The following is a 23,899-nucleotide window of genomic DNA, read 5'->3' as shown; positions in this document are numbered from 1 at the left end:
CCTGGTACCTGAGCTGGTCCAAAGAGAGAATTAAATCCCCTTTGAAATTATGGATGCCTGTGAGCTACCATGTCTATGCTGGGAACCACTGAGCCACCTCTCTAGCTATTAGGATTTTTTCAATATTCAAGCAATGAAAATTTTTCAAGTTTTTCTTCAGAAACAATATATCCAGAGCCCAGGGTTTTATTGTTGTTGTTATTGTTGTTTTGTTTGTTTTTGTCCTTTTTAGAAAAATCTTGTTTTTCAAATAAAAAAGTGCACGAAATTTTCAATTAATTATTCACCAGACCTCAGAATGTGCATAAAGAGATGTTATCATGTGTCTGAAGGTTTTTGTTGTGAACTGTGAATTAAATGAATGAAATAATGTTTAAGTTACTTTATTTTTTAATATGTATTTAAATTTAAGACTAAGTCCACTGATAGGGGGGACCTCCTCCCCATTCATCTGATCCTGTTTTATCAGGTATCTTCAGGACTGGCTGCAAAGCCCTCCTCTGTGGCCTAACAGGACTGCTCCTCCCTTCGGGGGTGGGGAGACCAAAGAGCCAGAGTTAATAAAATGTAACTGATAAAAAAATTTTTAAAAAAATTTAAAAAAAGCAAGCTATCTCTTCACTCTGATTACTTCCTTTTACTTTTAATGATGCAAATAAATATAGAGAAATACACAGTTTTACAATAAAGTTTCTTTATAAACTTTAAAAAAAAAGACTAAGTAATGATAATATTGAGAACTCAGGATTCAAACATTGAACTCAGCCCTTCTTTAGATTTTTCTGCCAATCACCTTGCAGTGGTCTGGGAGCTTCTTTATGGCCAGGACAGAACCACAGATGGTAATCTTGACCATTCTTGGAGGTGAAAAAAAGTCACAAATAATTTGGCAGTGGATTCTTGAATATTCTCATCATTTCTTTCCTTACCATTTCCAGCTCTGTAGCAGGAATATTATTATTAGCAGTATTAATGATGTGTCTTCTGACCACAGGTTTGAGTAAATAGGGCTGCGAAAACCCTTGAGTACTTGCCTTTCCTCTCTGATGGAGTCCAGATACACTGCTCCATATTTGGAACTGAATGACTATGGGATAAGAATTTCCATTCAACCATCAACACTAGCCAAGAAAAAGGTTAACCAAGATCTTTTACATCTGTCCAGATGTGTATGGAATAGTGAACTTTAACTTGACACAGCCACACAAACTAGTACCCAGAGAGACATACACCCACGGTGGCTATGATGGCTTGGGCAACTTCAGAAACACTGAACAATATAGACAAAAACAGAAAGGCTTTGAGAGTGCCTGGGAGTAAAAGCAAGTTTTGGCTTTCGTTCAGAAATGGTCAGTCTGCGGAAAGGAGAGACACATGTCTAACCCAGAGAATAGGCCACATGTTCATAACAAGTTCCACAACGTAATTACTGCACTCAGTGCCACGATCCATTTGAGACACCTATCTAAACTGAATATTCTGTTGAAATGTATAGCGCATTGAAGGAGTGGCTAACGTGAAAATATGCTCTAATTGGAGTTATCATTAATCTATTATTTTGTTGAATCTACTATTCTACTAATCTACTATTTTGTTGAATCCTGATTTTAAAACATGGCCGTGCCCCGTAAAATGCTAAGTGTTAAAATGAGCAGACACACACACTTAGGTGGACATCTACACTACCACCGACCCTCACCCCCATACACACACAGAGAGATACAGAGTTAGAGAGAGAAAGACAGAGAGACACACGGAAGACAAGAGAGAGGAAGATTGATGAGCGAGAGAGATCATACAAACTCACAGAAGGTAATAGATAAGGACATATACACATACAGAGAAACAAAACCAGAGAGAGAGAGAGAGAGAGATAACTACGTAGAGATACAGGTGCACGTTTAAAACAGAAAGAGAAAGATATACACTGATATGAATGCAGAGAGAAAGAACAGAGACAAATACACAGAGACACATTTATTAAAGATTTATTGATTAAAAAACACACCAAAACACATAGACCTACATCTCCACACAATGAGAGAACATACTTTTTAAAACTTTTTTAAAATTAATTACACTTTATTAATTTTGTATCCCCCGTAAGCTCCTCCCTCCTCCCCTCCCGACCCCACCCTCCCTCCCCTTTCTGCATGCATGCCCCTCCCCAAGTCCACTGATAGGGGAGGTTCTCCTCTCCTTCTTTCTGATCTTAGTCTATCAGTGAGAGAACATACTTTAAATCAGGTATGGGCATATAACCAAATACTCTCAATTATTTATTGCAATAAATGTTTATTATGTAGTGAGACTCAAAGAGTATCTCAATGTCATTGGCATATGACTTTCATTTCACATGAATCTTAGAAAATAATTCAGGAAAATGTCCCTCTAAGTACTATTATATCTTAGATGTGTTCATTTCCAAAACGAGGATACTGTAGAACATGATTTATAAATTTCTCCTGATCAAGTCTCTCCTGTATATATTTATATACACATCTGCACATATGTAGAATGCAAAAAAAAAAAAACCCTCAATTTTAACTCAAAGTACTTTAAAAGTAACTTACAGACATTCCTATCGTTGCTACTACCTTCTTCAAAATATCATTCACTGTTTGTTGCTGTTAAATACAATGGCTATAGAAAGTACAGAGAGAAACTGCTATAAAATAACTTAAAATCACATGATTGTACAATTAGTTATTATGGAATAATAATAATCTACAATCTCTTAACAGCAAATCTAACGTAGGATAAATACCTTGATTTTTTTCCCTCTTTGAATAACATAACTCTGGAAGGAAGTCAGTCTAATATATTTGTCTTAAATTACGAACTTGGATAACAGGACTCATACATAACAGTTAACAGGTCATGTGTGTTAAGGAGCCATGTATGGGGAGCCATGGGTGCTGGAACTCAGCATTCTAGTTTTTTTTCTATATGAAACATCATCATTTAATACTCTTGAGAATAAACAAGGTGCTTATATAGTATAAGTTTTATTGCCTCTCACATTTAGAATTTGCTCCAGAGACCTAGAAAGACAGCCTAAATAAAATAGCAGGAAATCTATTTGTAGGAATCTGTGTTCCATGGATATACTGGAATTCTAATATATCATCACAGAATATGACAATGAGTAGATAGATGTATTTTTACGAAGATAGTTTCTGTAGTATCAGAACTGTAATAAGGGTTGTAAGACTCTAGGAAACTGTACCTTAAAGAAGAAAAACAGCATAATTGCTCTCTCATTATCCATAACAACAACACTGAAGAAAGGCCAAGGTCACAGTTGCCTAACCTATATGTTTCATGGAATTTTTATTATCTTTTAACCCCTGGAAACAAACTATTACCTTGAAAAAGAAAGTGTGTGTGTGTGTGTGTGTGTGTGTGTGTGTGTGTATACTGCTAAAGATTGATCTCAGACGCTGCCATAACAAAGTTACCTAAATTCTATGAACAAGAATACCTTAGCGATTTTATATCTTAGTAAGTATAAATTAGGAACTAGGCAAAAGCACCTCAGAATCAGAAGAAAAGAGCTCTGATCTTGTAGTACTCACCAGTACTACAGTACTGTCATACTATGTGCTTTTACTCAGAATGTGGATTTTATAATCTCTGGACATAAAAATAGCTCAGGGCTCACAAAACATACATGATGGAAGAAACTAGGCAACTCTTCCAAGCTTTCTTCTTAACTCAATATGGTCATTTGAGATATGTGACACACTCAAACACTACAAACACACACACACACACATACACACATACACAGAGACAGATTGATCATTTTAAAGATAAATAAAGCTGATATTTTGTTGAATATATAAAAGCTCTTCTCTGAAAAATTTAAAAGTGAAGTATTTTAATATAAAAACACATATATGATAGAATAATAGTATTTGGATTTGCATCATTGTAAAATATTGTGTTTTCAGACTATTTAGAACCTATAACCACATATAGGACATATTAAGATCTAAACAATCATTGCAACTCTGTGCAAATTTCTTCATGGTTGGATTTTGTTAATGCAACAGGTACATTTCAAGAGATAGTCTTTTTAAATAAAATATTTCTAAAATTGTTATGACACCATAAAAATGAAAATATAACAGTTTTGCTATATGTTAAAATAAACTTGATACATAATGAACCAGATATATGTAAGTAATTTTTAAGCATGAAGACAAATATCACAATAGCTCACATTTTAAACAAAGAATAATAGTTTTTATAATTATGATCAATTATATGAAGGGAATATGTTTAATGTAAAAAATATAGCCTCAGATAGAAATAGAGAAATTGTAAGTATTGAAATTATACATTACAGAAACTAAATGAGAAACAGTGATCAGTTTAAATTATGTAATTGATATTACTAAGAAGGTATTAATTTCAGAAGAGATTAAATTCATCTAGGTATGTAGTGAAATGCTGCCATCCAGCCATAGTATATAGCTAATGACTCATGATGACAACACAGTCAATTTTTCTCTACATTATAGTAAGTCAAAAATTCAATATTTCATATATTTGTAGTTTGAAAATCAGTAAGGGAGGAAGAAAAATACACAAAGAGTGAGGGAGAGAAAGACAGACACACACACAGAGAACAAAGCTTTTGGGGGATATCTTGGGAGTGATGCAAATGAGTTGCCAGTGGTTTTGTATACATGTATAAAATCATCAAGTATAGATAATTTTAAAAAAATTATCTGCATCTAGGTATTTAAAGTATAAACAGAGTCTGAAGGATCTACATTAAATTTTAAGAAGTTTAATAAGAAAAAAAGAGCAACAGTAACATAAACGGCATGGTACTCTGGTAGAAACAGACTGGTGGATCAGTGGAATCGAACAGAAAACCCAGAAATAAACCCATACACCTACGGACTCTTGATTTTTTGGCAAACAAGCAACACCATATGAGACAACTTCCTAAACACAGCACAGGCTCTAAAATCAACAAGCGATAAATGGGACCTTATGAAACTGAAAAGCTTCTGTAAAGCAAAGGACACTGTCATCAGAACAAAATGGCAGTCCACAGACTGGGAACAGATAATCACCAAACCTACATCTTACAGAGGTCTATTATCCAGAATGTATAAAGAACCCATGAAGTTAAAAGCCAAAAAACCAAGTACTCCAATTTAAAAAAAACAACGGGATACAGAGCTAAATAGAGAATTCTCAGTAGAAGAACATTGAATGGCAGAGAAACACAAAGAAATACTCAATGTCCTTAGTCATCAGGGAAATGCAAATCAAAACGACCCTGAGATTCCTCCTCATATACATCAGAATGGCTAAAATAAAAAACTCAAGGGATGACACATACTGGAGAATTTGTGGAGAAAGGGGAACCCTTCTCCATTGCTTTCTCAGAAAATTAGGAACAGTGCTACCTCAAGATCTAGGTATACCATTCCTGGGTATATATCTGAAAGATGCTCAAACATAGAACAAGGACATTTGATAAAATATGTTCATAGCAGTTTTGTCTGTAATAGCCAGAATATGGAAGCAACCTAGATTTCCCTCAACAGAGGAATGGATACAGAAATTTTGGTACATTTACACATGGAATACTCAGCAATTAAAAACAATGAAATCATCAAATTTACAGGCAAATGGATGAAACTAGAAAATATAATCCTCAGTAACATATCCCAGAAGCAGAAAGAGACATATGCTATGTCTCTTTATAATTGGATAGTAGCCATATAATATAGGATAAACACACTAAAATCTTTAGTCCTGAAGAAGCTAAACAAAAAGGAGGGCCCTAGGGAAGAGGCTGAAACCTCACTCAGAAGTGGAAACTGGTCCTACAATAGGAAAGATCTTCAATGATCTGAATTCTACATAATAGTTACACTTCTATTAGCATTGGCACTGAAACAGAAGGAACATCATGAAACTCATTCTATGAAGCCAGAGTCACCTTGATACCTAAACCACACAAAGACCCTACAAAAAAAGAGAACTTCAGACCTATCTCTTTTATGAACATTGATACAAAAATACTCAATAAAATTGAGTATTGGCAAACCGAATCCAAGAACACATAAAAAGTATCATCCAAAATGACCAAGTAGGCTTCATCCCAGGCACAAAAGGGTGGTTCAAGATACTGAAATCCATCAATGTAATCCACCATATAAACAAACTGAAGGAGAAAATTCACATGATCATCTCCTTAGATGCTGAAAAGCATTTGATAAAATTCACCACCCATTCATGTTTAAAGTCCTGGAGAGATTAGGGATGCAAGGTACATTCCTAAACTTAGGAAAGACAATACACAGCAAGACTATAGCCAACATCAAGCTAAATGAAGAGAAACTAAAATCAATCCCACTGAAATCAGGGACAAGACAAGGCTGACCAATCTTTCCATATCTCTTCAACATAGTACTTGAAATCCTAGCTAGAGCAATAAGACAACTAAGGGGATCAAGGGGATACAAATTGGAAAGGAAGAGATCAAAGCTTCCTTTCATATTCACAGATGATATGATAGTATACATGAGCGACCCCAAAAATTCAACCATAGAACTCCTTCAGCTGATAAACACCTTCAGCAAAGTGGCTGCATACAAAATTAACTCAAAAAAACTCAGAAGCCCTCCTGTAAATCAAAGACAAAAGAGCCAAGAAAGAAATCAGGGAAACAACACCCTTCACAATAGCCACTAAAAATATACAGTACCTTGGTGTGACTCTAATACAGCAAGTGAAAGACCTGTTTGGAAAAAAAACAAAAAACAAAAAACTTCAAGTCTCTGAAGAAAGAAATTGAAGACGATATCAGAAGGTGGAAAGATCTCCTGTGCTCATGGATTGGTAGGATTAATATAGCGAAAATGGCCATCCTGCCAAAAGCCATCTACAGATTCAATGCAAGTCCCATCAAAATACCAACACAATTCTTTACAGACCTTGAAGGAAAAATTCTCAACTTCATATGGAGAAACAAAAAACTCAGAATCTCCAAAACGATCCTGTATGACAACAGATCATCAAGAGGTATCTCCATTCTTGATCTCAAGTTGTAGTACAGAGCAGTAGTAATAAAAACTGCATGGTATTGGCATAGAAACAGAATAGTGAATCAATGGAACTGAATAAAAGACCCAGAAATAAATCCACACACTTAAGAATACTTGATTTCTCACAAAGAAGCCAAAACCATTCAATGAAAAAAAGACACCATCTTCAACAAATGGTGCTGGTCCAACTGGATGTCTACATGCAGAAAAATGAAGATCGATCCATATTTATCACCCTGCACAAAACTAAAGTCCATGTGGATCAAACACTTCAACATAAAACCAGATACTCTAAATAGGTTAGAAGAAAAAGTGGGGAAGAGCCTGGAACTCATTGGCACAGGAGACAACTTCTTGCACAGAACACCAACAGCACAGGCTCTAAGACCAACAATCAATAAATGGGACTTCATGAAACTGAAAAGCTTCTGTAAAGCAAAAGACACTGTTGTCAGAACAAAACGACAGCCTACAGATTGGGAAAGGATCATCACCAACCTTATATCTGACAGAGGGCTGATATCCAGAATATATAAAGAACTAAAGAAGTTAAAAAAACAATAAATCAAGCAATCTAATAAAAAAATGGGGTATGGAGCTAAGCAGAGAGACACTTAAAGAGATGCTCAATGTCTTTAGCCATCAGAGAGATGCAAATCAAAATGGCTGTGAGATTTCACCTTACACCCATTAGAATGGCTCAGATCAAAAACTCAAGGGACAACACATGCTGGAGAGGTCGTGGAGAAAGGGGAACCCTCCTCCATTGCTGGTGGGAATGGACACTTGTTCAAACATTTTGGAATTGAATCTGGCACTTTCTCAGACAATTAGGAATAGTGCTTCCTCAAGATCCAGCTATACCACTCCTAGGCATATATCCAAAAGATGTTCAAATACAAAACAAGGACATATTCTCAACCATGTTTGTAGCAGCTTTGTTTGTAAACCCAGAACCTGGAAACAACCCAGATATCCCTCAACGGAGGAATGGGTATAAAAGTTGTGGTACATTTACACAATAGAATACTAGTCAGCAATTAAAAACAAGGAAATAATGAAATTTGCAGGCAAATGGTGGCGTCTAGAAAAGATCATCTTGAGTGAGGTATTCCAGAAGCAGAAAGGCACACATGGTATATACTCACTTATAAGTAGATATTAGACCTATAAGAAAGGATAAACATACTAAAATCTGTACACCTAAAGAAGCTAAACAAGAAGGAGGACCTGGGGTAAGATGATCAGTCCTTACTTAGAAAGACAAATAGGATGGACATTGGAAGTAGGAGAAAACAAGTAACAGGACAGGAGCCTACCACAGAGGACCTCTGAAAGACTCTACCTAGTATTGTATCAAAGCAAATGCTGAGAATCATAACCAAACCATGGGTAGAGTGCAGGGAATCATATAAAAGAAGGGGGGGGTAGTAAGATATGGAAAGGACAGGATCTCCACAAGGACCAACTATATCTGTGCACAGGGGTCTTTTCTGAGACTGTACTTCCAACAAAGGACCATGCATGGATATAACCTATAACCCCTGCTTGAATGTAGCCCATGGCATCTCAGTGTACAAGTGGTGGATACCTTAGTAAGTGGAACAGGGACTATTTCTGACAGGAACTCAATGGCAGGCTCTTTGACCTCCCCACACCCAAGGGAGAAGCAGCCTTGCTATGCCCCAGAGGAGTACATTGCAGCCAGCCCTGATGAGACCTGATAAGCAGTGGAGTTAGAGAGGGGCAGGAAGGAGATGAGGGAGGGTAGGATTGGGAGGGAATGAAGAAGGGGGTACAGCTGGGATTACATAGATGATCTTCAGAGATATTACCAAAGGACAAGAAAATATTGAGTGAACAACACAAAGATGATCTTCTTCCTCAAGTCTATGGAAATGCTTTTCCAGGTAAAGAGCAAAGACACAGAACCCAGAAGTTTATACAATTTGCAAGCACTTGTCCTAATTGAATCAACTCTGTGATGAGACTAGAAGTTTGGACAAAGGAATGAGGGGGTTTTCATGTAATGAAATTTTAATGTGGGAAAGAAATATGAATTCTGGTGTATACTTGCACAGAACAGAAGGTTTATACTACACATTCCCTCAAATTCCAACCTTCGTACCTAAGATATTCTCATATGCCATGATCACATCTTCTCATGAAAGATCAGAATGTGAATTTGATATTTATCTGCAATGCACAAATCATCTGTGCCTCCGAAGGTCTAATGACATTGGTCCTCATCTGTTGACTATAGACACTGGTGCACAGACATTTCAGGCCTCAAGCAGTCCAAGGGTAACTATTTTTATCTATACAACTAAATAGTATTTTTATGAAATTAACTTGTTGAGCATAAGAGATATTTTTCAAAATCAATTATACCACACAATATCATTGGAGAGATATCAATTTGTGTACTTTCAAAACATAGAAACCAGCAAGTTATTTTGCAATGAGGAATGTGAAGAATGGGGTAAGTCCTGGTCCTGTCACATCCTTCATAGAACACAATGCACTTCATTTTTACCCCAAAGATCTTGTGGAGTCCTGATGAACATCCCGGATCAAAATCTTAAGAACCTACTTACATATAGAAATATGTGTCATGAAAAGTATAGACAGACTTGGTCATCACACAAGTGGAAAACTTGAGTTGGCAGCCTGCATACAATGAGATTAATAAATTTTTATTTTGTAAATATTCCGGTGAAGAGATTTGTATTTTTCCTGTGAGTTAGCATTAAACTGACCCACAGTTTCTATAGCCAGCCTTTTTTTGAAAACAGGTCCAAGCTGTAGGTCTTACCAAAAAGTGGCCACAAGATGTTCCTTGGGACAGAACAGGTGGATGGACTTGCAAGTAGAGCTGTTGTCTGTCCCAAATATGTCCAAAAAGTCATCTATCCATAAGTAGGTCAGTGAAATGATCTCTTTTGTTTAAAACATTTTCTTACACCTAGAAAGAGAATCAAGTATCTGTTAATTTGCTTTTCATTGTAATTGAAATTGCTTGAAGTAAGATCCAGTTCTTCCTGCCCCAAAGCAGAGGAAGACTCATCTATCTCTATGATCCAGGTACAGCTAATGCCATGGTACACAGACCTCAACAAAACCTGTGTTGAAGGAAGTCACTGGGTACACACTCTTTGATGGTCACAAATACCCATAAACTGAACAAGGGTTCTAGATTATATCCATGTATGGTCCTTGGTTGGAGAATCGGTCTCAGAAAAGACCCCTGTGCCCAGATATATTTGGTCCTTGTGGAGGTCCTATCCTCTCCAGGTCTACTAACTCCCCTTTCCTTCATGATTCCCTGCACTCTGCCCAAGGTTTGGTTATGAGTCTCAGCATCTGCTTTGATACTCTGATAGGTAGTCTTTCAGAGGCCCTCTGCGGTAGGCTGCTGTCCTGTTTCTCCCCCAACCCCTGCCACCTCAACTGAGGAGCAGCCTTGCCAGGCCACAGAGGAGGGCATTGCAGCCAGCCCTGATGAGACCTGATAAGCTAGGGTCAGATGGAATGGGAGGAGGACCGCCCTTATTAGTGGACTTAGAGAGGGGCAGGAAAAAATTAGGATTGGGAGGAAATGAGGGAGGGAGCTACAGCTGGGATACAAAGTAAATAAACTAATTAATATAAAAATAAAAATTTAATTAAAAATGCAAAATAATGATACCCGTAGACTGGTCTTTCTGAATGGTGCGTGTTTAGAATGAGCATACAACGGATTTTAAAGGGATAGCATTTTTAGAAAGCTATCTCTTTCAATATTTCCTCCCTCTATTTAGTTGAATACTGACCTTTTTTGCATTGTTTATTTCCATAATTTCCATACGAAAAACTAGTTAAGAGTTTTATAATTTATTAAATACTTAAAATTGATAACCTTTTCAAAATAAATACTGTAGAAATATTGTCTGACATAACATTCACATTCCATAGTCCTCGCCCTGTACTAAGAAGTCATTACTGTTCCTCCTTCAGTGAACCCACTATGTGCATCTCATATAAGTAACAAAGGACACATCTATCTGCCAGTAACTTGTCAACTGATTACAAATATCTTCCAATCAAGCACTCTGATGTTATCAAAAGTGCTCCTGAAAAACAATTGCCTGAGAGCATGGATTTCATCCTTTCTTCACCCTTTTTATATAGAAGTTTGTTTTTTTAAGAATTTCACATACATACACAATGTGTTCTGATTAATTTTTGTCACTCTCTCCTTTCTATCTCCTGACAGTTCTCCTTCCCACATTTGTGATTCTTGTGTATTATTTTTATGATGGACTGAGCATTTTCTGGGGCATTTGTTATGTAAACCTGGATATGGAATTCTTCATTGGATACTGGTGAGCTCATGTGTGGCTACACAACTAATGATAATGACTCTCACTATCTTAAATTCAGGAGCAATTAGGTGACAAGTACAAACCCTGATTAAAAAATACTACATGTAAATATTTCTAAAATCCAAAACATGTGAAGAGTGACAAGATACTACAAATAAAGATTTCCCACCCATCTAATGGAACATGCTAGAGTGAAAATACAAGCATATCATGTAACATATGCTTCAGGATACACACACACACACACACACACACCTCAAATACGTGAAATATTTGTATTTACCGTTGCTTTCCACCCTCAAGACATTATATATGTATGCATATATGTATATGTATGTGTGAATGAATGTATAGATATGCATATATGTATATATTTGAACCCAAGTTCAGCAGTAATGCTTAATGAAACCTGTAACTTCTAATTCTAACATTTCTGATTAGAAATAATTTGCAGTGAAAATGAAAATAATGACAATCATCTCTTATAAGCTTGATAATCCTCTTTTCATAATATAAATGATAATCTCAAACCAGTTTTAATTACTACTGCAATTCAACCGAAGGGCAACAAATAGATTTTCTTTTAAGAAAATCAAGCATTTTAGTTTCCATTATTCTCAAAAGTCAAAGTGAAATTCACAGCTTTCACAAATAGGGTGTATGGAAAATGGCCAGTATCTTTTTTTTTTTTAATTTCAAATGAATTGATTACTATCTTTTAAAATAAAATGACGATTTCCAACTATGGACTGAAGGGGAGCTGAGAAGAAATGACAAGAAAGATGGACAGATTGGACAGACAGCTGGGCCATTCACTCATTTTAGGCCTGCATCTGTCAGATACTAAGTTACCATTTTTTAGGTGGGAGCTAAGAGTGAGAGAAAAATGTTGAGGGCTGAGAGTTTTCTCTCAGGCTTGAGAGAAAAATGTGTGCAGTTGGTTGTCTCTGTAAAGTATAGAAGAACTCTCTCCTGCACCTTTCATTTTTCTCACAATTTATGAAGTGGATCTTTAGGAATATTACTCAACGATGACCAGAAAATTTACCTCCCAGACTAAGTAGACTGTTTTGTTGATGTCTGACCTAAAATATATTTACACACTTATGAGAATACCCCTTAAAATATGTGCTTGATGAGGTCAGGACCAGTTTTATAACTTTCAGAATAATATGAAGGCTATGATCATGGACCCTGGAGATTATATGTGATGTGGCCCCAGAAAACACCTCCATGTTTATATGTGACAATGCAAATATGTAGAAGGCTTCAATCACAGCGGTCTTTAGCATCTGCAGGGTCAGCAAGCAGGACCTATTGGTACCAGCTGTTCCCCTGATGAGTGTAGGGAATAGAGTCTGCTTCTCATCTTTCACACTAATTTGGAAGTTATACGCTCAGAGGCTTACATATATGGTCCCCTTTGAGCAACAAATGTAATCAGGGATTTTCCCTTTCATATTTTAAATATTTTTTGAGAAAAATTTTACAGTCTAGTCTACAAAGTCTACAAACTTGCAATACTCATAAGTCAGCTTCAAAAGAGCTATAATTGCTGACATGTGCTACCACACCTGTCTCCTTTTCATGTTTGTTGCTTTCCTTTTCTCAATTCAAACAGCAGAATCACACTTTAAATAATTCATTTTTTAAAATGACAAAAAACATTTCTGATGACAAAGTGAAAATGTGTACAGAAGGTCTACTAAACTTCAACCCTACTCTAAGAAGTATGTGCTGCTGTGAAATATTGAGAGTAAGAGAAATACCCCTCCCGTAGGAGGGGCAGATCAATTGGCTAGCTAATACCAAATGGACAGTCCTGAAACATAGATATAATTAACATTATACTGACTGAGATTATATTTCTTTAGTTACACACACACACACACACACACACACACACATATATATCTTTATCCACACACACACGTATCTTAACATACATGTATTTTTGTAACAACAGTTAATTTAAAAGAAGCTATGATTTTAAAGGAGAACATGGGAACATGGGAGGATATATAATAGGAAATAAAATGGGGATATAATAAAGTAATTATAATATCAAAACATAAAAATAACAAACTAATTTATTTTGTACAACAAATCCTAATCCAAGTGAAGCCTCTCATAGGCGTCTGACACACATACTCACTGGTTATTAGGCACAACGAAATATCATTGAACAAGGAGAGATGTGTGTGTGTGTGTGTGTGTGTTTTCCTGCCTCTTCTGAATTTCCTGGGGCCTTAGCATAGCAAGGTTCACTATATTCCTCAGAGGCTTCCATGTAGGTAAATATGGATTCTCCTGGTACAGGTCTCCACCTAACAGAACAGGTATTCAGGGGACAAGTATAAGACTGATGTCCATACTAAATTTCAAAGGGTGCACAGTGCTGCAACACAGGTTCAATTCCAAAAGCAGGATTCTGTTGAGCTATAAGCACATTTAAAATGCAATGGACACACTCATATAGACATACAACATAGGACAAACCCACTAAAACCTGTGCATCTAAAGAAACTAAGCAAGAGTGAGGACCCTAACTAAAATGTCCAATCCCCATCCGGAAAGGCAAAGAGGAGGGACATCAGAAGAAGAAGAAAACAGGAAACAACCTAGGAACCTGCCACAGAGGTAGGTTCTGAAAGCCTCTGCCCTGCAGACTGTCAAAGCAGATGCTGAGCCTGATGGGCAGAGTGAAGGGAATTTTATGTAAGAACTGGGAAATAATAAGAGCTGGAGAGGACAGGGTCTCCACAAGGAGAGCAACAGAACAAGAAAATTTGAACATAGGGAACTTCCCAGAGACTCATACTCCAACCAAGGACTATTCATGGAGATAACCCAGAACCCCTGCACAGATGTAGCCCAGGGCAGTTCAGAGTCCAATTGGGTTACATAGTAATGTGAAGAGGGACTGCCTCTGACATAATCTGATTGGCCTGCTCTTTGATCACCTCCCCCTGGGGGGGAGCAGCCTTACCAAGCCATAGTAGAGGACAATGCAGCCACTTTTGATGTGAACTGATAGACTAAGATCAGAAAGGAGAGGAGAACCTCCCGTAACAGTGGACTTGGGGAGTGGCATGCATGCAGAGGGAGGAGGGAGGGTGGGATTGGGAGAGGAGGGGGGAGGGGCTTATGGGGGGGATGCAGAATGAATAAAGTGTAATTGATGAAAAATTTAAAAAAAATGCAATGGACAGGAAGAAGTCACGTAGGAAGGGAAGTGTTTGGAATAGATTGGAGAAGTATGCTTTTTTTTTTTTTTTTTTTTTTTTTTTTCCCAGAAGTGATCAACTTGAGAGTGATGAGAAGAGTTTGAAGAAGTGTAGCTGGTAGGATCTAGATCAGTGGTGAACACTTTAATGCAGTTACCCATGTTGTGATACCCAGCCATAAAATTACTTTGTTTCTACTTTATAATAGTAATTTTGTTACTATTATGAATTCTAATGTAAATATCTGATAGGAAGATGTCTAATATGCAATCTCCAAAGTGTCCAGGACCCATAGTTGAGAACCACTTGTCCAGAGTGAGGAAGGGGGTGAGTGAAGTTATTGTATTTCAACTAAAATAATTTTTTATAAATTTGAGTGATAAAGACTATCCATTTTTAATGGAATTTGCCAATATTATTCATGATTTAGAATTAAAAGCAGGAAACATTGCAAGGCATCATATTGGAGAGATGAAGAAATACTCAAATACTAGAACAATTCACAAAAAAGACAGATTAATGTCACATATTAAATGAAGGACAAAGTAGGTGACTCCTAAAAATTGGCCATTGGAGTAGCAACATGGACGTCATTATTCACCCTAATGTAATAAGTGTGTAATAAGAGGAGAAATACTTGGTGCAAAACATGGTGAAATGTATATTTATCCCCATATATTAATTCCTAATGCTTTTAATCTGTCAAAGTTCAACTTGAAAAAGGCTATATGGACATCTGGGCTCTCTCCAGCTTCCGGCTATTACAAATAAAGCTGCTATGAACATGGTTGAGCAAATGTCCTTGTTGTACACTTGAGCATGTTTTGTATATATGCCAAGGAGTGGTATAGCTGGATCTTGAGGAAGCACTATTCCTAATTGTCTGAGAAAGTGCCAGATTGATTTCCAAAGTGGTTGTACAAGTTCACATTCCCACCAGCAATGGAGTAGTGCTCCTCTTTCTCCACATCCTCTCCAGCATGTGTTGTCACTTGAGTTTTTTATCTTAGCTATTCTGATGGGTATAAGGTGAATTCTCACCTTATAAGGTGTATAAAGGCATAAGGTGGATCTATTTGCATTTTTCTACATACAGATATCCAGTTAGACCAACACCATTTGTTGAAGATGCTGTCTTTTTTCCTTGTACTGTTTTAGCATCTTTGTCAAAAATCAGGTGTCCGTAAGGGTGTGGGATTATTTCTGGGTAATCTATTAGATTTCATTGATCCACCATTCTGTTTCTATGCCAGTACCATCCTGTTTTTATTGCTGTTGCTCAGCAGTACAGCTTGAGATCAGTGATGGAGATACCTCCAGAAGATCTTTACATTGAATCTGTAGATTGCTTTTGGCAAGATGGCCATTTTTACTATGTTATTCCTGCCAATTTATGAACATGGGCGATCTTTTCATCTTCCGATATCTTCTTCCATTTCTTTATTCAGTAACTGGAAGTTTTTCATACAAGTCTTTGACTTGCTTTGTTAAAGTTATACCAAAGTACTTCATGTTATTAGTGGCTATCGTGAAGGGTGTTTTTTTCCCTAATTTATTTCTCAGCTCTTTTGTCTTTCGTATACAGGAGGGCTACTGATTTTGAGTTAATTTTGTATCCAGCCACTTTGCTGAAGTTGTTTATCAGCTGAACGAGTTCCCTGGTTGAATTTTTGGGGTCGCTCATGTATACTATCATATCATCTGCAAATAGTGATACTTTGGCTTCTTCCTTTCCAATTTATATTCCCTTGATCTCCTTTAGTTGTCTTATTGTTCTAGCTAGGACTTCAAGTACTATGTTGAAGAGATATGGAAAGATTGGGCAGCCTTGCTTTGTCCCTGATTTTAGTGGGATTGATTTTAGCTTCTCTCCATTTAGTTTGATGTTGGCTATAGGCTTCCTGTGCATTGTCTTTACTATGTATAGGAATGTGCCTTGCATCCCTAATCTCTCCAGGACTTTAAACATGAATGGGTGTTGGACTTTGTAAACTGCTTTTTTTGACATCTAAGGAGATGATTGTGTAGTTTTTCTCTTTCAGTTTGTTTATATGGTAGATTACATTGATGGATTTCCATATATTGAACCACCCCTTCATGCCTGGAATGAAGCCTACTTGGTTGGTGAATGATATCTTTGCTGTGTTCTTGGATTCCGTTTACAAGTATTTTATTGAGTATGTTTGCATAAATGTTCATAAGGGAGACTGACCTGAAATTCCTTTTTTTTTTTTTTTTTTTTTTTGTAAGGTCTTTGTGTGGTTTAGGTATCAAGGTGACTGTAGCTTTACGGAATGGGTTTGGTAATATTCCTTCTGTTTCTATTTTGTAGAATAGTTTGAAGAGAATTGAGGTTAGCTTTTCTCTGAAGGTTTGGTATAATTCTGTGCTGATACCATCTGGCCCTGGGATTTTTTTTGAAGGGGGAGACTTTTGATGATGGCTTCTATTTCCTTGGGGATATAGGACTGTTCAATCTATTTACATGATCTTGATTTAATTTTGGTAAGTGGAATCTATCAAGAAAATTGTACATTTCAATTAGATGTTCAATTTTTGTGGCATATAGGTTTTTGTAGTAAGACCTAATGATTGTTTGGATTTCCTCAGTGTCTATAGTTATGTCACTGTTTTCATTTCTGATTTTGCTGATTTGGATAGTGTCTCTTTGCTAATTATTTACTTTGACTAAGGGTTTGTCTATCTTGTTGATTTTCTCAGAGAACCAGCTCTTGGTGTCATTGATTCTTAGAATTGTTTTCTTTGTTTCTAATTCATTGATTTCAGCTCTGTCTGAGTTTGATTATTTCCAACTGTATACTCCTCTTGGGTGCATTTGCTTTTTTTTCCCCCCTAGGGTATTTAATTGTGCTACCAAATTGCTTGTATGAGATATCTCAAAATTCTTTTTGGAGGTACTTATTGCTATGAACTTTCTTCATAGACTGCTTTCATTGGGTCCCATAAGTTTGGGTAAGTTGTGCCTTCATTTTCATTGAATTTTAGGTAGTCTCTAATTTCTTTTTTCATTTCTTCCCTGACCAAGCTGTTATTGAGTGTAGAGTTGTTTAGTTTCCATATGTATGTAGGCTTTTTGTTATTTCTGTTGTTGTTGAGGTCTAGTTTTAGGCCTTGTATCCTGTCTGACAGAGGAAGAGAAGCCAGTCCTGATGAGAGCTGATAAACTAGGGTCAGATGGAAGTCTGAAAGGATACAAGGGATTATTTCAATTTTCTTGTATCTGTTGAGGTTTGCTTTGTGACCAATTATATGGTCAGTTTTGGAAAAGGTTCCATGAGGTGCTGAAAGAAGTTATACTCTTCTGAATTTGGGTGAAATGTTCTCTAGACATCTATTAGGTCCATTTGATTTAGGACCTTTGAAAGTGTCATTATTTACATATTTAGCTTCTGTCTAGATGATCTGTCCCTTGGTGAGAGTGGAGTGTTAAAGTCTCCCACTATTAAGGTGTTGGGATCAATATGTGATTTGAGCTTTAATAATGTTTCATTTACAAATGCAGGTGTATTTGGGGAACTTATGTTCAAGACTGTAATGTCCTCCTGGTTGATTTCTCCTTTGATGAGAATGAAGTGACCCTCATCATCATTTTTGATTAATTTTGGCTGAAAGTCTATTTTATTAGATATTTTTCCTAAATTTTTTCATATTAATTACTACAAAGTGAATAAACTTTGTAGCTGTAGCTCCCTACCTCATTCCCTCCCAATCCTCACCTTCCTTCCCTCATCTCCTCCCTGCCCCTCTCTAGGTCCACTGATAGGGGAGGTCCTCCTCCCCTTCTATCTGACCCTAGTTTATCAATTCTCATTAGGACTGGCTATATTGTCTTCCTCTGTGGCCTAGCAAGGCTGCTCCTCCCTCAGGGGAAGGGGTGGGGGTCAAAGAACTGGGCACTAAGTTTATGTCAGAGACAATCTCTGTTCCTCTTATAGGGAACCCACTTGGATACTGAGCTGCCATGGGCTACATCTAAACAGGGGTTCTAGGTTATATCTATACATGGTCCTTAGTTGGAGAATCAGTTTCAGAAAAGACCCCTGTGCCCAGGTATATTTGGTCCTCGTGGAGCTCCTGTCCTCTCCCGGTCTTACTAACTCCCCTTTCTTGCATTAGATATTAGTATAGCTATTCTATCTTGTTTTCTGGGTTCATTTACTTGAAAAATATTTTTCTAGCCCTTTACTCTGAGGTAGTGTTTATCTTTGTTGAAGAGGTGTGTTTCTTGGATGCAGCAGAATGTATGATCTTATTTCTGCAACTATTCTGTTAGTCTTTGTCTTTTTATTGGAGAGTTGAGTCCATTAATGTTGATAGAGAATAATGACTAATGAATGTTATTTCCTTTTATTGTGGGGTATATGGTGTTACTGTGTTTCTGTGGGGTTTTTTTTTCTTTCAATTTTTTTTTTTGTTGTGAAGTTATCTATATACCGTGTTTTCTTGGGTGTAGTTTATTTCATTGGACTGGAGTTTTCCTTCTACTATTTTCTGTAAGGGTGGGTTGCTGTGTAGATACTGTTTTAGTTTTGTCGTGGAATATTTTGTTTTCTCCATCTATGCTGATTGAAAGCTTTGTTGGGTATAGTAGCCTGGGTTGTCATCTGTGGTCTCTTAGAATCTGCATGACATCTGCCCAAGCCTTTCTGTCTTTCATAGTTTTTGTTGAGAAGTCTGGTATGATTCTGCTAGGTCTACCATTATATGTTTCTTGGCCTTTTCCCCTTGCTGCTTTAAAAATTCTTTTCTTTGTTCTGTAGATTTAGTGTTTTGACTATGATGTGACATGAGGTGTTTATTTTCTGATCTAGTCTATTTGCTGTTCTGTATGCCTCTTGTATGTTTCTTCACATCTCTTCCTTTAAGTTGGGAAAATTTTCTTCTATGGTTTTTCTTGAAAATATTTTCTGGACCTTGGAGCCTGGAATCTTCTTTTTCATCTCTTCCTATTATTCTTAAATTTCCTCTTTTCATAGTGTCCTTAATTTCTTTCATGTTTTGATTTTGGAACTTTACTGATTTTTCTTTTTGAGAGCTATATCAATTTCTGCAATTGTATCTCCAATGCCTGAAATTCTGTCTCCCATCTCTTGTATTCTGTTGATGATGCTTACTTTTGTGGTTCCTGATCTTTTCTCTAAATTCTCCATCTCCAGCGTTTTCGCTAGTCATTGTTTTCTTTATTGATTCTAATTGTTTTCATGCCTTGTACCATTTCCTTCATTTGTTTGAATGTGCATTCCTGTCTTTCCATGATTTCCCTCTATTTTTTTGTTCATTTCTTCTCTGTATGTTTCTACTTGTGCCCCTGCATGTGCCTCTTATTTGTTTGGCTGTATTTGCCTGTGTTTCTTTGAGAGCGTTGTTTGTTGTTTCCTCTTTATGTGCCTCTAATAACTGGATAAGCACAGATTTGAGAAAATTTCCTGTGTTTCTGAGGAATTAGCATATCCATTGATTGTTGGGGTTGCTGGTGAAGCCATGATGTCCTGATATGTGTTGGCTCTGTTCTTATGCTGACCGCTAGCTGTCTGCTTATCTGTATCCTTCACTCCTTTTTCCTAGAGTCTGTACTTCAGACTGGGTCTGTCTTCTCTGATGTCTGGAGCATCCTTCAGGAAGATGAGAGAGGTCCACTGGTTCAAGCGTGGGTGTTGGTGTTTTAGCTGTTGTTAAGGGAGGAAGGTCACAGGCGCATGTGTACAATTTGGGTGTGTGAATGGAAGTGTAATTTCAAGGACAGGATTCTAGAGAGTGTAGATGCCTAGAAGAGTGGAGCTTAAAGGAAGGAGATGGTGCTGGTGTTTTTCACAAGGGCAATGCGCATGCACAGGTGCCCTGAATACCTCAGTGGCCTACAGGCCTGACATACTGTCCTCCTGGTATTCAGATCTGTCTAGGCTCCAGGAATTGTTTTCCTGGACTCCAGTGTTAGAACCACAGTACAATGGCTTCAATGTTGAGAAAGCTGTCCCAAGTATCCCTGAGTTGCCCTCAGTGGGGTGTGTGTGTGAGGGATCTGATGTATGGCTGTTAGAGTAGAGAGACCCTGGATCTGGGGCTCTGCATGCACTCACTTTAAGACACACTCACTTGCTTGCAGGCCTAAAAGGAAAGCACAGGTGTTCCCCCTGTCCTCTACTCTCATATTTGTGCCCTCTGGAGCAAATGAGAGTGTAGACAATCTGTCAACTCAGTTGTGTCCACTGTTGGGCCACTGGGCAGGGAGACCATACTTGGGGCCTCCTCTGCTGTCTCAGTCAAGGAGCACAGCAGCAGCAGCTTGGGCTTGGGCTTGACACTGCCTGTCCCACTGCTTTCTACCTGGGAGGCCCATACAGCTGCCTGTGGATCTGGTAGGCTCTGCTGATGCCACTGCTGCCTCAGTCACCAAGCTTAGAGGCTCCTGCTTGGGGCAACCACTGCCACTCTGCCCAGCAGGGAGGCCTGTGCTTGTTTGTGGCAAGGGGAAGTATATGGGGGGGGGGTTGAATATTCACCACTCCCAGTTCCCAGAGACGTCCACGAGTGACCTGGATCCAAACTGTCCCAGCTCACTGGTTGTCCCCTCTCACCCAGGAAGCCTCAATGTGGATATTCTGACTTCAGCTGCCCCTCCACTCACCATTTTTGGAGTTTCAGATCCTGTGCCCCTCAGATACGATGCTCGCTGGTCGCAGCCATCTTGCATGAAAACAGACAAGGTCTTTCAATGGAGAAAGGTGTGCCATTCTCCCCCAGCAACATAAAATTCACTACGCTTATTATGCAGCTCAACAGTGAGATTCTCACATCCATCTACAGTGTTGCGCACACTATTGCTCTCTGAAGTTTTTTTTTTTAAACCAAGATCCTGAGATTTATCTCTGATCACACTGCTTCTTAAGGATATGTTCACATGTCAATACATCACAGGATAGAAACTTGCCATAATGGAGTAATTATAGATCTTTGAGATTTCTCTCCATAAATAAAGATTTATAAGCAGAGTACTTTTTTATTTTCTTTCATGTGTGAATTAGGCTTAGGATTTTATGAATAATTCAATATCAAGTCTATCATCTAACAAAGATATGGTAAATAGGAAAATGACTTCTTGCAAGTAGGTCTATGTGTAAGCAAAAAATAACACACATTATAATGCATACAAACTAGCAAGATATACATTGATATCTTTCAGAACTGAATTTTTGTCAAACTATCTTTTCTGACACTATACATTGAGGGCTTTTAATCAATTCTATGTATAGGAAGAAATAAAACCTAAACACATTAGTTGTATTTAAATTATAATTTATCTAGTATATTTCAATTTAAATGTACATTTTAAAAAAGTCATGAACAAAATATTTTAAATAATTTTATCTTAAAGTACTACTTAATTGTTGGATATACTGATTAATTGTGATGCCAATTTTCTGAAATACAGAAAACTGCTCAGATTGGCAAACAATAAAAAAATGGTACAAAAATCTAATATCCACATTAAAATTTTCTAGACTTAAAAATTACAGATGATGTGAAATATATTTAAGATATTTATGAAATGTAATACATCCCTTCTCTTTGCCAAGTACTTTTATACTGTCTAAAATATCAATAAATAAGTTAAATGTTTTCACGTACACATTTAGCACATTGTTATATGCAAATAATGTGTATAATCTTAATTGTGATTTATTATGTGACTTCTTGAATAAATTCCAATATAAATAGCTGCAATTGCTTTGAAAAATTTAAAAATTTTCTCAAAGAACCAGCTTTTTGTTTCATTGATTCTTTGGATAGTTTTATTTGTTTCTAGTTGATTGATTTCAGCCCTTAGTTTGATTACTATTACTATTGCTTACTATATTGTGCTCTGATGAAAGTTGAATACAAGTTAGTGAATTTGCATAATGGCAGGGAATAATTATCAAATCACTAGATATTAAAAGCTTTCATTGTTATTAATATCTGGGCAATTTCAGTGGCTTTTTTTGTAACTTGTGGTAATATTGAAAAAGGAGATCAATATCATTGAAGACGTATTTCATTTGTTAAGAAGAGTAACAATTAGCAGAACAGTAGCCCTGTGACAATGCTTAGTGTTCATTCAGAAGTGAGTGCAGAAGAGCATACTATATCTTGTTAGACTAGCAATAAAGGGTCCTTAAGGAAAATTCCTGGTCCGCTGGACAGAGCCTCTGAACTGAGTGGACACAAAACATTACTTCTGGGAATGGCAAATAATACAGCCAAGAAAACAGATCAGGAATGGCAGGTTCACCTTAAGCCGTGCTTAAAAAAAAAAAAAAAAAAAAAAAAAAAGGCAGAATAACTATTTCTCTACTGAGGCACTGTGCTTTCTCTTCACAGAATTCCTGCGCCTTAGCATGTACCTTACAGGCTACCATGAACCTGCCATGAGCTTCACTTGGTCTGCTCTGCTCTCTGAACTGGAACTCAAGAATAACCTTTTATTAAATTTTAATTTAATTTTATGTTTAATAACACTTTATTTACTTTGTATCTCCCCTTTAGTTCTCTCCCTCCTCCCCTCCCAATCCTTCTCTTCCTCCCCCTTCTCCACGCATGACCCTCCCCAAACCCACTGGTAGGGGACGGTTTCTTTTTCTTCCTTCTGATCCTAGTCTATCAGAACTCATCAGGAGTGGCTGAATTGTCTTCCTCTGTGGCCTGGTAAGGCTGCTCCCCCCTCAGGAGGAGGTGATCAAAGAGCAGGCCAATCAGTTCATGTCAGAAGCAGTCCCTCTTCCCATTACTATGAAACCCACTTGGACACTGAACTGCCATGGGCTACATCTGTGCAGGGGTTCTAGGTTATCTCCATGCATGGTCCATCCTTGGTTGGAGTATGAGTCTGTGTTCAAATTTGGCCACTGTGTTCAAATTTTTTGGTTCTGTTGCTCTCCTTGTGGAGCTCCTGTCTTCTCCAGATCTTACTATTTCCCACTTCTTTCATAAGATTCCCTGCATTCTGTCCAAAGTCTTAACATCTGCTTTGATACTCTGCAGGGCAGAGCCTTTCAGAGGACTTCTGTGGGAGGCTCCTAACTTGTTTCCTGTTTTCTTCTTCTTCTTATGCCCTTCCTCTTTGCCTTTCTGGATGGGGATTGAGCATTTTAGCCAGAGTCCTCCCTCTAGATTAGCTTCTTTAGGTGTGCAGATTTTAGTAGGTTTATCCTATATTATATCTATATGAGTG

General features: G+C 37.4%; 2 long non-coding RNA genes across 9 annotated transcripts in view; one reads left to right on the top strand and one right to left on the bottom strand.

Annotated features, from left to right (window-relative positions):
• The window catches only part of LOC132654744 (uncharacterized), a 229,602-nt gene that overhangs the window by 131,019 nt on the left and 74,684 nt on the right, over window positions 1–23,899 (top strand). The window lies entirely within an intron of this gene.
• The window catches only part of LOC110542629 (uncharacterized), a 106,883-nt gene that overhangs the window by 55,457 nt on the left and 27,527 nt on the right, over window positions 1–23,899 (bottom strand). For 5 of the 7 annotated variants that reach the window (XR_009592449.1, XR_009592446.1, XR_009592451.1 and 2 more), the window contains one exon: window positions 9,895–10,044. This is a non-coding gene — a long non-coding RNA (uncharacterized LOC110542629). Of the gene's footprint in view, window positions 1–9,894; window positions 10,045–21,316; window positions 21,376–23,899 lie in introns of all 7 variants that reach the window. The other 2 variants (XR_009592450.1, XR_009592452.1) reach the window with 1 other exon arrangement.

The sequence above is a fragment of the Meriones unguiculatus genome, chromosome 6 (assembly GCF_030254825.1).
Source record: "Meriones unguiculatus strain TT.TT164.6M chromosome 6, Bangor_MerUng_6.1, whole genome shotgun sequence".
Lineage (NCBI taxonomy): Eukaryota > Metazoa > Chordata > Mammalia > Rodentia > Muridae > Meriones > Meriones unguiculatus.
The sequence above is the reverse complement of the archived record's forward strand: the minus strand, read 5'-3'. Positions and strand labels throughout refer to the sequence as shown.